Raw genomic sequence first — 11,781 nt, 5'->3', positions numbered from 1 at the left:
ACGTGTCATTCATGCATCGGACCTTATAAATTCCACTTATAATAATCAGCACACACCACACGTGTAAGATTCCTCTCCCCTAGCTTTTGACATGTACCGGTGTAAGAACCTCCCCTTCTATCTCTTGTAATCATCCCCCCCTTAGAAATGGAAAAAGATCTTGCTTTATCCAGTTTTGTTTGGCCTTGAGAGAGAAAATGTCTAAAGAGAGGTAATTCAAAATTGAGATATTTTTGGATGCAAAAATTCTCCTAATGTTTAAGATGAATTCCCCTGAAATAGAAGTTCAAAATGAACTTTCCAATGTGCATTAGGAATGTGCATTAGGAATTAATTGAATATGTGTATAAGAGACCTTAGCCTAAGGGTCCACATTTTCATAAATTTTTGGATTAAGGTCCAAATAAGGTTCCAAAGGACTAATAGGATTAATCCAAGTACTGGGATGAGGTAAATACAATGAATAAAATAAAATAGCCCAAAAATGAGTAAATGCTCACATAAGATGAAGAGTTGACTGAGTACATAGTTTATTAGTTAAAAACTAAGGTATATAAGTAGAAAAATGAGATATTTAGGTGAAATGATGCATTTTTGACAATTTGGTAATAAGGAGAGGAAGACACTTGAAGTAGGCGCCTTTTTTTATCATGATTGTTTGGATTTTTTAATTCAAAACAATCAAGATATTTCATCTCTCCTCTCTCTTGGTGCAAACTAGATCAAAAAGGGAGCCAAACTGATCTAAATCTTGTCCAAATTGGGTCAAACTGAAGCTGGAAACCTCTAGAACCCAGTTGGGCTTGGTTGGTGGCCTCCCTCACCTATAAATAGACCCTCATTCTTTTGTATTTTCATATTGGAGCATTACCATGCTAGTATTTTCTCTAAATTAGCTTGTTTCTAGTATCTCTCTAATTTGCCTCTTCTCTTGAGAGCTTTGGAGCTTCTCTCTCCTCCAACCTCTCTGGAGATTACTCTCTCTCTCTCTCTCTCTCTCTCTCTCTCTCTCTCTCTCTCTCTTGGTGGCCAAGGACTTGCTTGGGACTTCACTAAACCTCTTCTTTCTTAAAGATTACCCTTTCCCCTTAGTGGCCAAGCCTCTTCCATTACACCATTTTTGCAAGGTAAAGAATCAAGCAAACCAAAGGTAAGCATAAACAATGTTGTGTATGCTCCCTTTTTAATGTTATTGTTCTTCCCAACCTCCCTCATGCTTGGGAAGCCTTTTATTTTGTGGTTTTTCTCTTAAAACCATGCTTTTCTTGATTATGATGAATTAATGTTTATGTTCTTAGGTTAAAAGTGTGAATTTTACCATTCTCAATTCATAGAAATTGCAAGCAAGTTATGGCAAAATTTTCTTATTAGAAAATGAAGGTTTATACATAAATAATTTTATTCTAAAAGAGGAACTTTGAGTATTATCATTTCATAGAAAATGTGGGGAAGCTATGGAAAAATTTATAGCCTTAGAAGACAAATTTATGCATAATAATTTTTATACTAAAAGTGGAATTTTAGTCATTATCATTTCATAGAAAATGCGGGAAAGTTATGGTAAAATTTATATCATTAGAGAATGAATCTATGCAAAATACATTTTATGTTAAAAGAGGAGTTTTGAACATTATTTAGTAGTCAGAAAAATAAAGAAGGTTATGCACAAATTTTATAGAATCATTGAATGGATGTGAATGAATGTGAATGAATGTGATTGGATGTGATTGGATGTGATTGGATGTGAATGAATGTGATTCGATGTGAATGGATGTGAATGGTAAAATTTCTATGCACAAATTTTATAGAATCATTGAATGGATGTGAATGAATGTGATTGGATGTGAATGAGTGTGATTGAATGAATGTGATTGGATATGAATGAATGTGATTTGATGTGATTGGATGTGAATGGATGTGAATGGTAAAATTTATATGAATGGATGTGAATGGATGTGATTGGATGTGTTTGGATGTGAATGGATGTGAATGGATGTGAATGGTAAAATTTATATCATTAGAGAATGAATCTATGCAAAATACATTGTATGTTTAAAGAGCAGTTTTGAACATTATTTAGTAGTCAGAAAAATAAAGAATGTTATGCACAAATTTTATGGAATCATTGAATGGATGTGAATGAATGTGTGTGAATGAATGTGATTGGATGTGAATGGATGTGAATGGATGTGAATGAATGTGTGTGAATGAATGTGATTGGATGTGAATGGATGTGAATGGATGTGATTGGATGTGGATGGATATGAAATGGTGTCAATGAATGTGAATGGATTTGAAATGGTGTGAATGGATGTGAATGGGTGTGAATGGATGTGAATGGATGTGAATGGATATGAATGGACATGAAATGATGTGAATGGATGTGAAATGACGTGAATGGATGTGAATGGATGTGAAATGACATGAAATGATGTGAATGGATGTGAATGGACGTGAATTGATGTGAAGTGATGTGATTGGGAAAACTTTACCCTTCTTTTGAAAGTCTATTTTTTAGGTGGCCTTATATGAAAGGTAAAATGGCTTATAAATGCATGAGACCTTATAATGCCACTTATGATTAGGATACACCACACACATGGTGCTAAGACCACCATGTGGGTCTATTAACAACCCGAATTGCCTTGGGGACATTCATTCGCATATCAAGCTCTCTGCCCTTCCTAAACCCTTCGTGTCAAGCTCTCTACCCTTCGCGTCATCCCTCTGTATTGCCATCACCATTATTGCTCTACGTGGCCATCCTCTAACCTTTGCCTTACCATTTCCTTAATGCCAAGCTCCCCTTTCACCATCGTCGGCAATCACCAAAGTAGGTATTCTTGTAGTTCCTTATAGCTTGTTCTTACTCGCCCCATTTTCTTTCATTTTGTTATTGAGCTCAGTACCAAGTGGTAAGGGGCTCGTGGACATCACATAAGCACTCTACTGCTTGGTACTGACTCCTTGATCCATATGGCCTCGTATTGACCCCCTTTTCTCTCCTTTTATACACAAGGGATCGGTACCAAGTGTGGTAGGGGTAGGGAACTCACAAGAATCATATAAGCCCCTAATCACTTGATACTGACACCCTTTCGTTTTCTTTTGTTTTCGGGGTCAGTACCAAGCAACAAGGGGCTCTCATGCATTGGCTAAGCCCCTTATCACTTGGTACTAACCCCATTTTCTTTGCTTTTATACACAAGTGGTAGGGAATTCGGTAGGCATCGCGTAAGCCCCTAATCGCTTGATAGTGACCCTCTTTTGATTTCTTTTGTTTTCGGGGTCAGTACCAAGAAACAAGGGACTCATAGGCATCACATAATCCCCTTATCACTTGGTACTGACCCCCTTTTCTCTACTTTTATACACAAGGGGTCAGTACCAAGCGGTAGGGAGCTCGCAGGAGGGCATTGACTAGTCATGTGATTAGAGGCACCAGAATCTACATACCATATATCTTGAGATCCTGACACATCCCTTGTTATAGAACTAAGCATGTGTTGCATCACAAACAGCTGCTCACTTATGTCATCACACCTCCATGTTTGCTAGATTATGCATAGTTGCCTTGCTGCAACTTCTCACTTTTAATGTCATTCTATTTTTTATAGTAGTCCTTTGCCATGTGTCCTGGTTTGCTACAGTAATAGCACTCTATTATATTCGCATTTTGATTTCTTTGCCAAACACCTTGGCCTCTTTGGCTCCCCTTGCCTCTAGACTAGCCTCTTTCACCTGTGTATGATTGCTGCTGTGAATCATTGGACTATTGTTGTCCAAAATTCTGATTTCCTTGTCTACCCACCACCTTGGCCTCAACCACGACCTCTGCCTCTGCCTCTACCTCAATTAGAGTAGAAGGCCTGTTCCGATGCGTCCTTGCTTTGTGAAGAAGAATCCTCACCTAAAGCCTTTTCTTCTATGATCAACATAGGTATCAAGTCCCGAAAGTTGGGAATATTCTCCCTAACTGCAATTGAGGTCTTGAATGGCTTGTACTCTTTGCCAAGCCCATTCAAACAGACACTCACCAAATCATCATTCTCCCTAACTGCAATGGAGGTCTTGAATGGCTTGTACTCTTTGCCAAGCCCATTCAAACAGACACTCACCAAATCATCATTCTCCAAACTGATACATTGATAGACCCAAGGAATTCAACAATGCCCTTGATCTTTAAGGCATATTCATTGATGGACATGTTTTTCTTTTCCACAGTATGCAACTCTTGCTTTAACTGCAACTTCCTTGCCTTTGTGTTAGTCTAGAACATCTCAACCAGATTTTGCCATGCAACTACTAGAGTGTTTGCATCCTGTATGTGTCTTATCATAGTGATTGTGACACTAACTGAAAGCCAGTACATGACTTTTCTTCCACCCTAATTCCAATCTTTCAATGCCTTTATATCTGCAAGAGTGGCATTCTCCTTAATGTAGGCATGGATAATCAAAAACCAGCAAATTCTCACTAGGCCAATGCCTCAATTTATAGAGTTTACATCCAAGCATCTAATCCCACTGATTTCTCCTTGATTCATTCCACCTCTTTTGCTTGATTCTCTCCACCTCTCCCAGAATATCTCCACACTTCCTAAATCTTCTCATGCTACCCTTTAATCTCTCCAAGTAGATTCTTCTCACCTTTTCACAGGTTCTTTCACATTTACACATTCTCTTTTACAGCCTCTAACCAAGGGCTTGTCCCGCACACACCCTATTCACTTGTATATTTCAACACGTCTCCTCAAGTGAATAATCTTAGCACACCTAGACCCTGTACCAAGTTTCTCTCTTACTTGATAGTCCATGACCAGTGCCTCAAGTCCCTAAACTCATAGTCCTTGACACTCTCTCTCTCTATGTGTCCAAGGCTACTACATGTGCCCGTGACCTTGACTAAAGTGCTCACACATACATCTACCAATGTGCCCGTGACCTTGACTAAAGTGCTCACACATACATCTACCAACGTGGCCTACATCATCGGTGGCTCAGAGGTGGTTTTACTTTGTTGGGGTAGGTTACATTGGGTTGTGGGGTTTCTCTCTCTCTCTCTCTCTCTCAAAAAAGATGATCCGACTCCACTTCCTTTGGAGCCTCCATGAAGTTTGCCAATGTCGTTCCTTCTCCACTGGGTTTGTTGTAGCAGTCTCTTGCCATGTGTCCTGGCTTTCCACAGTTGTGGCAAGTGAAGGTCCTTCCTCCTACTGTGCCTCTTCCTCGTCCTCGTCCTCGAGAGAATCCTCCTCAAGTGAAGAATGCTTTTTCTTCTCCTGCTATTGAGTCGAGCCATTTCTTCTCTTTGCCTCTGCTCTCTTGCTCTAGTAGAGCTCCTTCTATCTCTTGTAGCTTCAATTCAGGTACATTCTTTAGTGTTGCTACAATATTTTCATATTCACCTTTGTCCACACTCTTCAGAAGCACTGCTAGTGCCTCATCATCTTCTACCTTTTTGCCAATAGCTGCCAATTGTTGCTTAATGCTTTTATATCTATTCAACTGTGTGATTAAAGGTTCACTTTCCTTCATATCCAATTTGTAGAATTGCATTAACAGATTTATCTTTGAATTTTTAGCTTGTGTGCCAAATAATTTATTGAGTTCATCCCATGCATCTTTTGCCCATTGTATCCCTGTGATGTGATGAATGATTTCATCATTTAAACTAAGTGCAATAAGTCCCAATGCTTTTTCATTCCTAGTCTTCCACTCATTTTTCCCCCTCACCTCTGGGCATTCATCTCTTCCCTCAACTAGCCCCCATAGATTTTTCCTCATGAGTAGATACATGGTTTTTGTCTACCATGTGTAAAACTGCTCCCCATTAAATTTTGCTATTTCTTGTGCTGTACTCATGATGATGTGAAGGGGGTCTTACCTCTTGATCCAATTTCAAGATTCAAGGACAGTGTCTACCCTTTTACAACTCAATCTGGTGTTTAAGAGATGATTACAAACAGATTTATCAGCTTAAAATCACCAGAAATTACATTAAATCAAGGGTAACCAATTTGTACGGAATGGTTGGAGTATCAAACCATCTCCAAATTGCAATATGAAGTTATAGGGATATGTATCAGATACCTAATGGTTAATTTGAACCCTCAATTGCACCAAAATACAATGATTAGCACTAATTAATCATTGATTGGCAAATTAATCCTCTGATTTGTGTGCAAAAAACAGAGTATGCGAGGAGCCCAGATCTGAAGCCTTAGAGTTCAAATGAGCTCAAATCCTTTCAAGGCCATCAATAGCAATTAGTCTAGTAGAGGATTAAGCTAAGAAACACAAGATTTGACCAAACATTGAATGCTTAATCTCTGTTTTACCAAAGTCACCTGTAGATTTGATGAAGAGCTTGGATCTCACTGTAGACTTGATCAAATCAAATTCTGACTTCACTAGCTTGTAGAGCATGCTTGAAAACCCCCGAGGCTAAGAGGAATTAGACCCATTTGTTTGGATGAAGTAGAGATCTTATTTTTCACTCAGAAAATAGGCACTAGCAAATCTGTGAATTTCTGGAGTTCTAGGCAACGGTTTGCTCTTTTGATTAGATTGGCTGGAGCACATTGAAGTGGCTATCTATGGCTAGAAGGGTTTGGGCTAATTTGATGTGTGCAAGGAGAGGGAGCTTCTCCACTGGCTGGGGGTACAAAGGGTTAGTTGAAAATAACTAAAAAAATTTATTATTTCCTAATTATCTACTAATCTTAATTAACTAGATAATGGGCTCATAAACTTGATGGATTCTAGGCTTGGCTTTGATACCATGTTAAAATTACAGCAATGTGATGAGCTATGGTGGATCAAATGCTAGAATCAATATCATTAACAAAGTGATTAGATGATAACTAAGATGTGATTAGTGAGTAATTAACTAATAGCTTAATGTAGGCATGGATAATAAAAAACCGACAAATTCTCATTAGGCCAATGCCTTAATTTATAGATTTTACATCCAAGCATCTAATCCCACTGATTTCTCCTTGATTCACTCCACCTCTTTTGCTTGATTCTCTCCACCTCTCCCAGAATATCTCCACACTTCCTAAATCTTCTCATGCTACCCTTTATTCTCTCCCAGTAGATTCTTCTCACCTTTTCACAGGTTCTTTCACATTTACACATTCTTTTTTATAGCCTCTAACCAAGGTCTTGTTCTCGCACACACCCTATTCACTTGTATATTTCAACAAAAAGAGATAATGTTCTAGAAAGAGGTAACTCAGGTTTTAGATATCTTTGGATGGAAAAACATCCTTTCTTATTAAACTAAGTTTCCTTGAAATAGAAATTCACAAAAAAACTTTCCAATGTGCAATTGGAATAAATTGAAAATAGGTAAAAAGGACCTTCCTGAGGGTCCAGATTTTTTGAAAATTTTAAATTAAGGTTCCTATGGACCAATAAGATTAATCCAAATGTAGGGAGGAGATAAATTGAAGAATAAAAAAAAATCCCCCAAAAATGATTAAATACTCACATAAGATGAAGAGTTGACTAAGGACAAGGTTTATTAGTTAAAAAAGAAGAGATATTTAGAGGAAATGATGCATTTTTGACACCTCAGTGTGGGGAATACCCCTCATGAAGGAGGCGCCTATTTTACATGTGTGGATGATTTTTAAACTCACAAATAATGAGATATTTTCATCTCTCCTCTCTCCTATTTCAACTAGATCCAAAAAGTAAGCTAAACTGACCTAGAAATAGTCAAAAAGTGACCAAACTGATCTGGAAAATTTTAGAATCAGTTTGCTTGGTTAGACGCTCACTTTTTCCTATAAATAGAAGCCTCCTTCTTTATAAAAGCTTAATGGTGTTTTATGCACTGTTACTCTGCTTCTGTCGTCCTGAGCCATTTAACATTGAATTTCTTGATAATTCAATTATTTTTTGACCTAATCCTCTCTAAATGAATTTGGTGGCCACTCTTGCTGTAAACAAGAGTAGAACCCTTAATCCCTCAAGCTAAAGGAAAGCTTACAACCTACATGTAAGCTTAATTCTTACTTATTGTGAATTTTAAAATCTATGGTTTTCTCAAACTTTATGCTTTGTAAATGTTAAATTAAAATATGATGCTATGCCTTGATGGAAAGGCCACCCCCTTCTCTTCTTTACAATTCACCCCTTCTCAATCCTAGAAAGTTTAATTATAAGATTGATTAAACGCTTTTCATTGTTTACTCTCTTGATTTTTGGAAAATGGAGTAGATTAGAGATATTAGAATTCAAATTGGATTAATTCAAGTGATAAATTGAATGATAAAATTGAGAAATGGTCAGCCATACAAAGGAGGTTATGGTAAAATTTTCTTAAATTTTGTGGAATTAAAGTTTATCATTAGGTTATTCTAAAAGAGTAATTCCCTCTGTTTGTGCATTCTAAGAGATTTCTTTTTATTTCAAAAATGTCATTCTCATTAAAACTGAATTTATGCATAGAAGGATGCATGAAAGAATTATTTTTATTTCAAAAGTGTCATTCTCATTAAAATTTAATTTATGCATAGAAAGATGCGTAAAAGATTTATTTTTATTTCAAAAGACTTATTCTCATTAAAATTGAATTTATGCATAAGAAGATGCATAAAGGATTTAATTTTATTTCAAAAGTGTTATTCCCTTAAAATTGAATTATGCATAAATAGATGCGTAAAGAATCTTTATATCGAAAATTAGAATCCTCTTAAATTTTATGTTTAAATTCTGTGAATAGAAGTGATGAGAATATAAGGTGAATAGATGTGATGAGATAAGATGTGAATCAGATGATGATTGAATGGATGGATGTGATGTGAATAGAGATGATGAAAATGTGATGTGAATTAGATAGATGCGAATGGATGGATGGATGTGATGTGAATTAGATAGATGCGAATGGATGGATGGATGTGATGTGAATTAGATAGATGTGAATGAATGGATGGATGGGTGTGATGTGAGTAGAGGTGAATGAATGGATGGATGGGTGTGATGTGAGTAGAGGTGATGAGATGAGAGGTCAATAGATGTGATGAGATGTGATGTGAATTAGATGGATGGATGTGATGTGAATAGAGGTGATGACATATGAGGTGAATAGATGTGAGATGTGATGTGAATTAGATAGATGGAAAAGAATGACTGGATGGATGTGATGTGAATAGAGATGATGAGATTGTGAGGTGAATAGATGTGATGAGATGTCATGTCATGTGAATAGATGTGATGTCATCTGAATCAGAATGTAAATGAAAGATATGAGATGTGAGTGAATGTGTATGTAAAGAATGGATGTGAATGAGTAAGTGAAAGAATGGAGAAGGATGTGCATGTGAAGAATGGATGTGAATGTGTATAAGAAGAATGGATGTGAATGAGTATGTGAAAGAATGGATGTGGATGTATATGAAAGAATGGATAAAGATGTGTATGTGAAAGAATGTGATGTGATGTAAAGGGATGAGATGTGACATGAATATATGTGGATGTGAAGTGATAGATTTGAATGTATGGATAGATGCGAGTAGTCGTACATGTGAACGATTGAATGGATGTGGATGAATGAGATGAGATGTGTATGAATGAGATATGATGTGGATAGAAGAGATGTGATATAATGGTGATGAGAATGAATGTGATAGATATGAATGAAAGAGAATGTGATGCATATGAATGAATGTGATGCATATGAATGAATGTGATGGATATGAATGAATGTGATGTGATGAGATGTGAATCGTGATAGATGTGAATGAATGAGATGTGAGGTAAAATGAATGAGATGTGATGTGAGTGAATGGATGATGAAAACGATGTGATTGGATGAGAATAGGAATACTTATGAAATGGTTGTGGAATTAATTAATATGGTTTGATGTGGAAAGACGAGAGTTTGTTATAGAAACTGTATTTTTGAACTGTTTTTAAATGACTGTTTTATGTCAAGAATGCTAGAGAAGCATTTTGACCATCTTGTGAATGAGGTCATGGAGACCTAATCTGATAAAGTTACAATAGCTGTTGGAGAGTCATTGGAGGACGTCTTGCATAGCAAGGTTGGCCAAGGTCTGACCAGCCTCGGTTTGATTTAAATGGTGAGCTTCTGGTGTACGACGATGGATGAGGGACCAAGGAAGCGGCCTATGAGTGAAGTGCTAGGTTACTTGCAAAGGATCCTAGAGGGTGCTGACCATATGGTGCTCGGGCTGTAGGTCGCCGACGATACCCACACATGCATCGTGGAAGATATTGGCACAAGGAGTAAGAGTTGTTTTCTGAATTTGGGCATGGATCTAGTTGATTGACCTTGCTGGTCCTCAACGGATGAGTCCATGGTTCTTTTATATGGATCTGTTGGTTGATCTTGCAACGAAGATTCCATTTTGATATGTGAATATTGCTGAGTACTATGAGTTAGGAACCATCAAAAAGACCCCTGTGAGTGGACAGGTGGTGAGCATTCCAATGATGCCATAGGTACACTAGGGAAGGAATGATTGGAAATTAAAATTCAACCAAAAATTTTTGGAGGACTGTGATCAGTAACTATGATTTCATTAAATGATTGTTTTAAAGACAGCTGAATATGTGAAAAAGGCAATTTCATATTGGGTGTGTAAGTGGTGTGACTAGTTTTAGGTTCGCATGAATATCCAGCTAGGGGGCTTGGGAACTCTTTTCCTTGGTATTACTTGGGACAAAACCTAACCAAATTTCTAATTAGATCACCATCACTACAGTGGTTGGGCCGTTGGCTAACCCATGGGATTAGATGGGGTTAGGCTGGACTAATGGATCCCTAAATTGAGACTCAATTCTTTTATGGTATGGTAGATGAAGTAAATCCCAGACAAAAATTGCTCTATGGAAAAGAATTGACTGTGCCTCTCAATGAGGAAAAAAGCATTGGTCTCTATGATCCAAGTGCAATCTTTCCCTCATTTGGCCGTGGGACTTACGGGTTCAATCATATCAGTTCAGTTAGTTAAGGTTTTTAACTACATTAGAGAAAACTTTATCCTGGAGGAATCGCGTGAGCTTTCCGAGCAAGGGAAGTTTTTCCAGGTTCAGTTTTAGAAGAACCGATAGATTAATCTCTTTTCCAGATAAGGCCCCAAGTGTAAGACCGTGCCTCGCGCAAAAAGTGCTACTTCCGTTGCTAGCACCCCTGAATTCGTTGCACGGTGGGGACAGGGATCTTATAGCTATCAGAGCAAATTTGGCTAAAGTGGATCTACTGAGAAGCCAAAAATGTCAAAAATTGATGAAGTAGCAGTAAAAGTTTGAAATTGTGTGATAAAATTCATACAAATTGTTATTCAGACTGAAATTCATAAATTGGTAATTGGGTCTTCACATGGGAGTACCACAATTATATGGAATCCCCGAGACATGATGGTATTTACCTTATAATTCCAAGGACCATGACTACCCGTATATACCGAGGGTATAACTGCAGCTCTTTACTTGCAGTATATATGAGTAAATCTAAGATCTTGAAATTATAAGCAAAAATTCTATCCAATTTTTGTAAAAATCTTCATAGATCGCAGCCTGGACCTTTCAAGGGTGAAGAGGAAAACTTGGGTGAGGCTGTGGAAAAGTGGATCGAAGCAATGAAAGAGTACTTCAATGTCACTGGGTACAATGATAAGAGCAAAATGGCTCTTACAAGACTGAAGATAGTAGAAACAACTAGAGTGGCATGGAGAAACCACTGCGAGACAAACCGTCTGGGATCGGAATATCCAGACATGGAATGATCTCAAAAATTACCTAA

The sequence above is a fragment of the Cibotium barometz genome, chromosome 8, assembly GCF_041138505.1.
Source record: "Cibotium barometz isolate CiBa-2024 chromosome 8, ASM4113850v1, whole genome shotgun sequence".
Classification (NCBI taxonomy): Eukaryota; Viridiplantae; Streptophyta; class Polypodiopsida; order Cyatheales; family Cibotiaceae; genus Cibotium; species Cibotium barometz.
Note: the sequence above shows the minus strand (reverse complement) of the source record.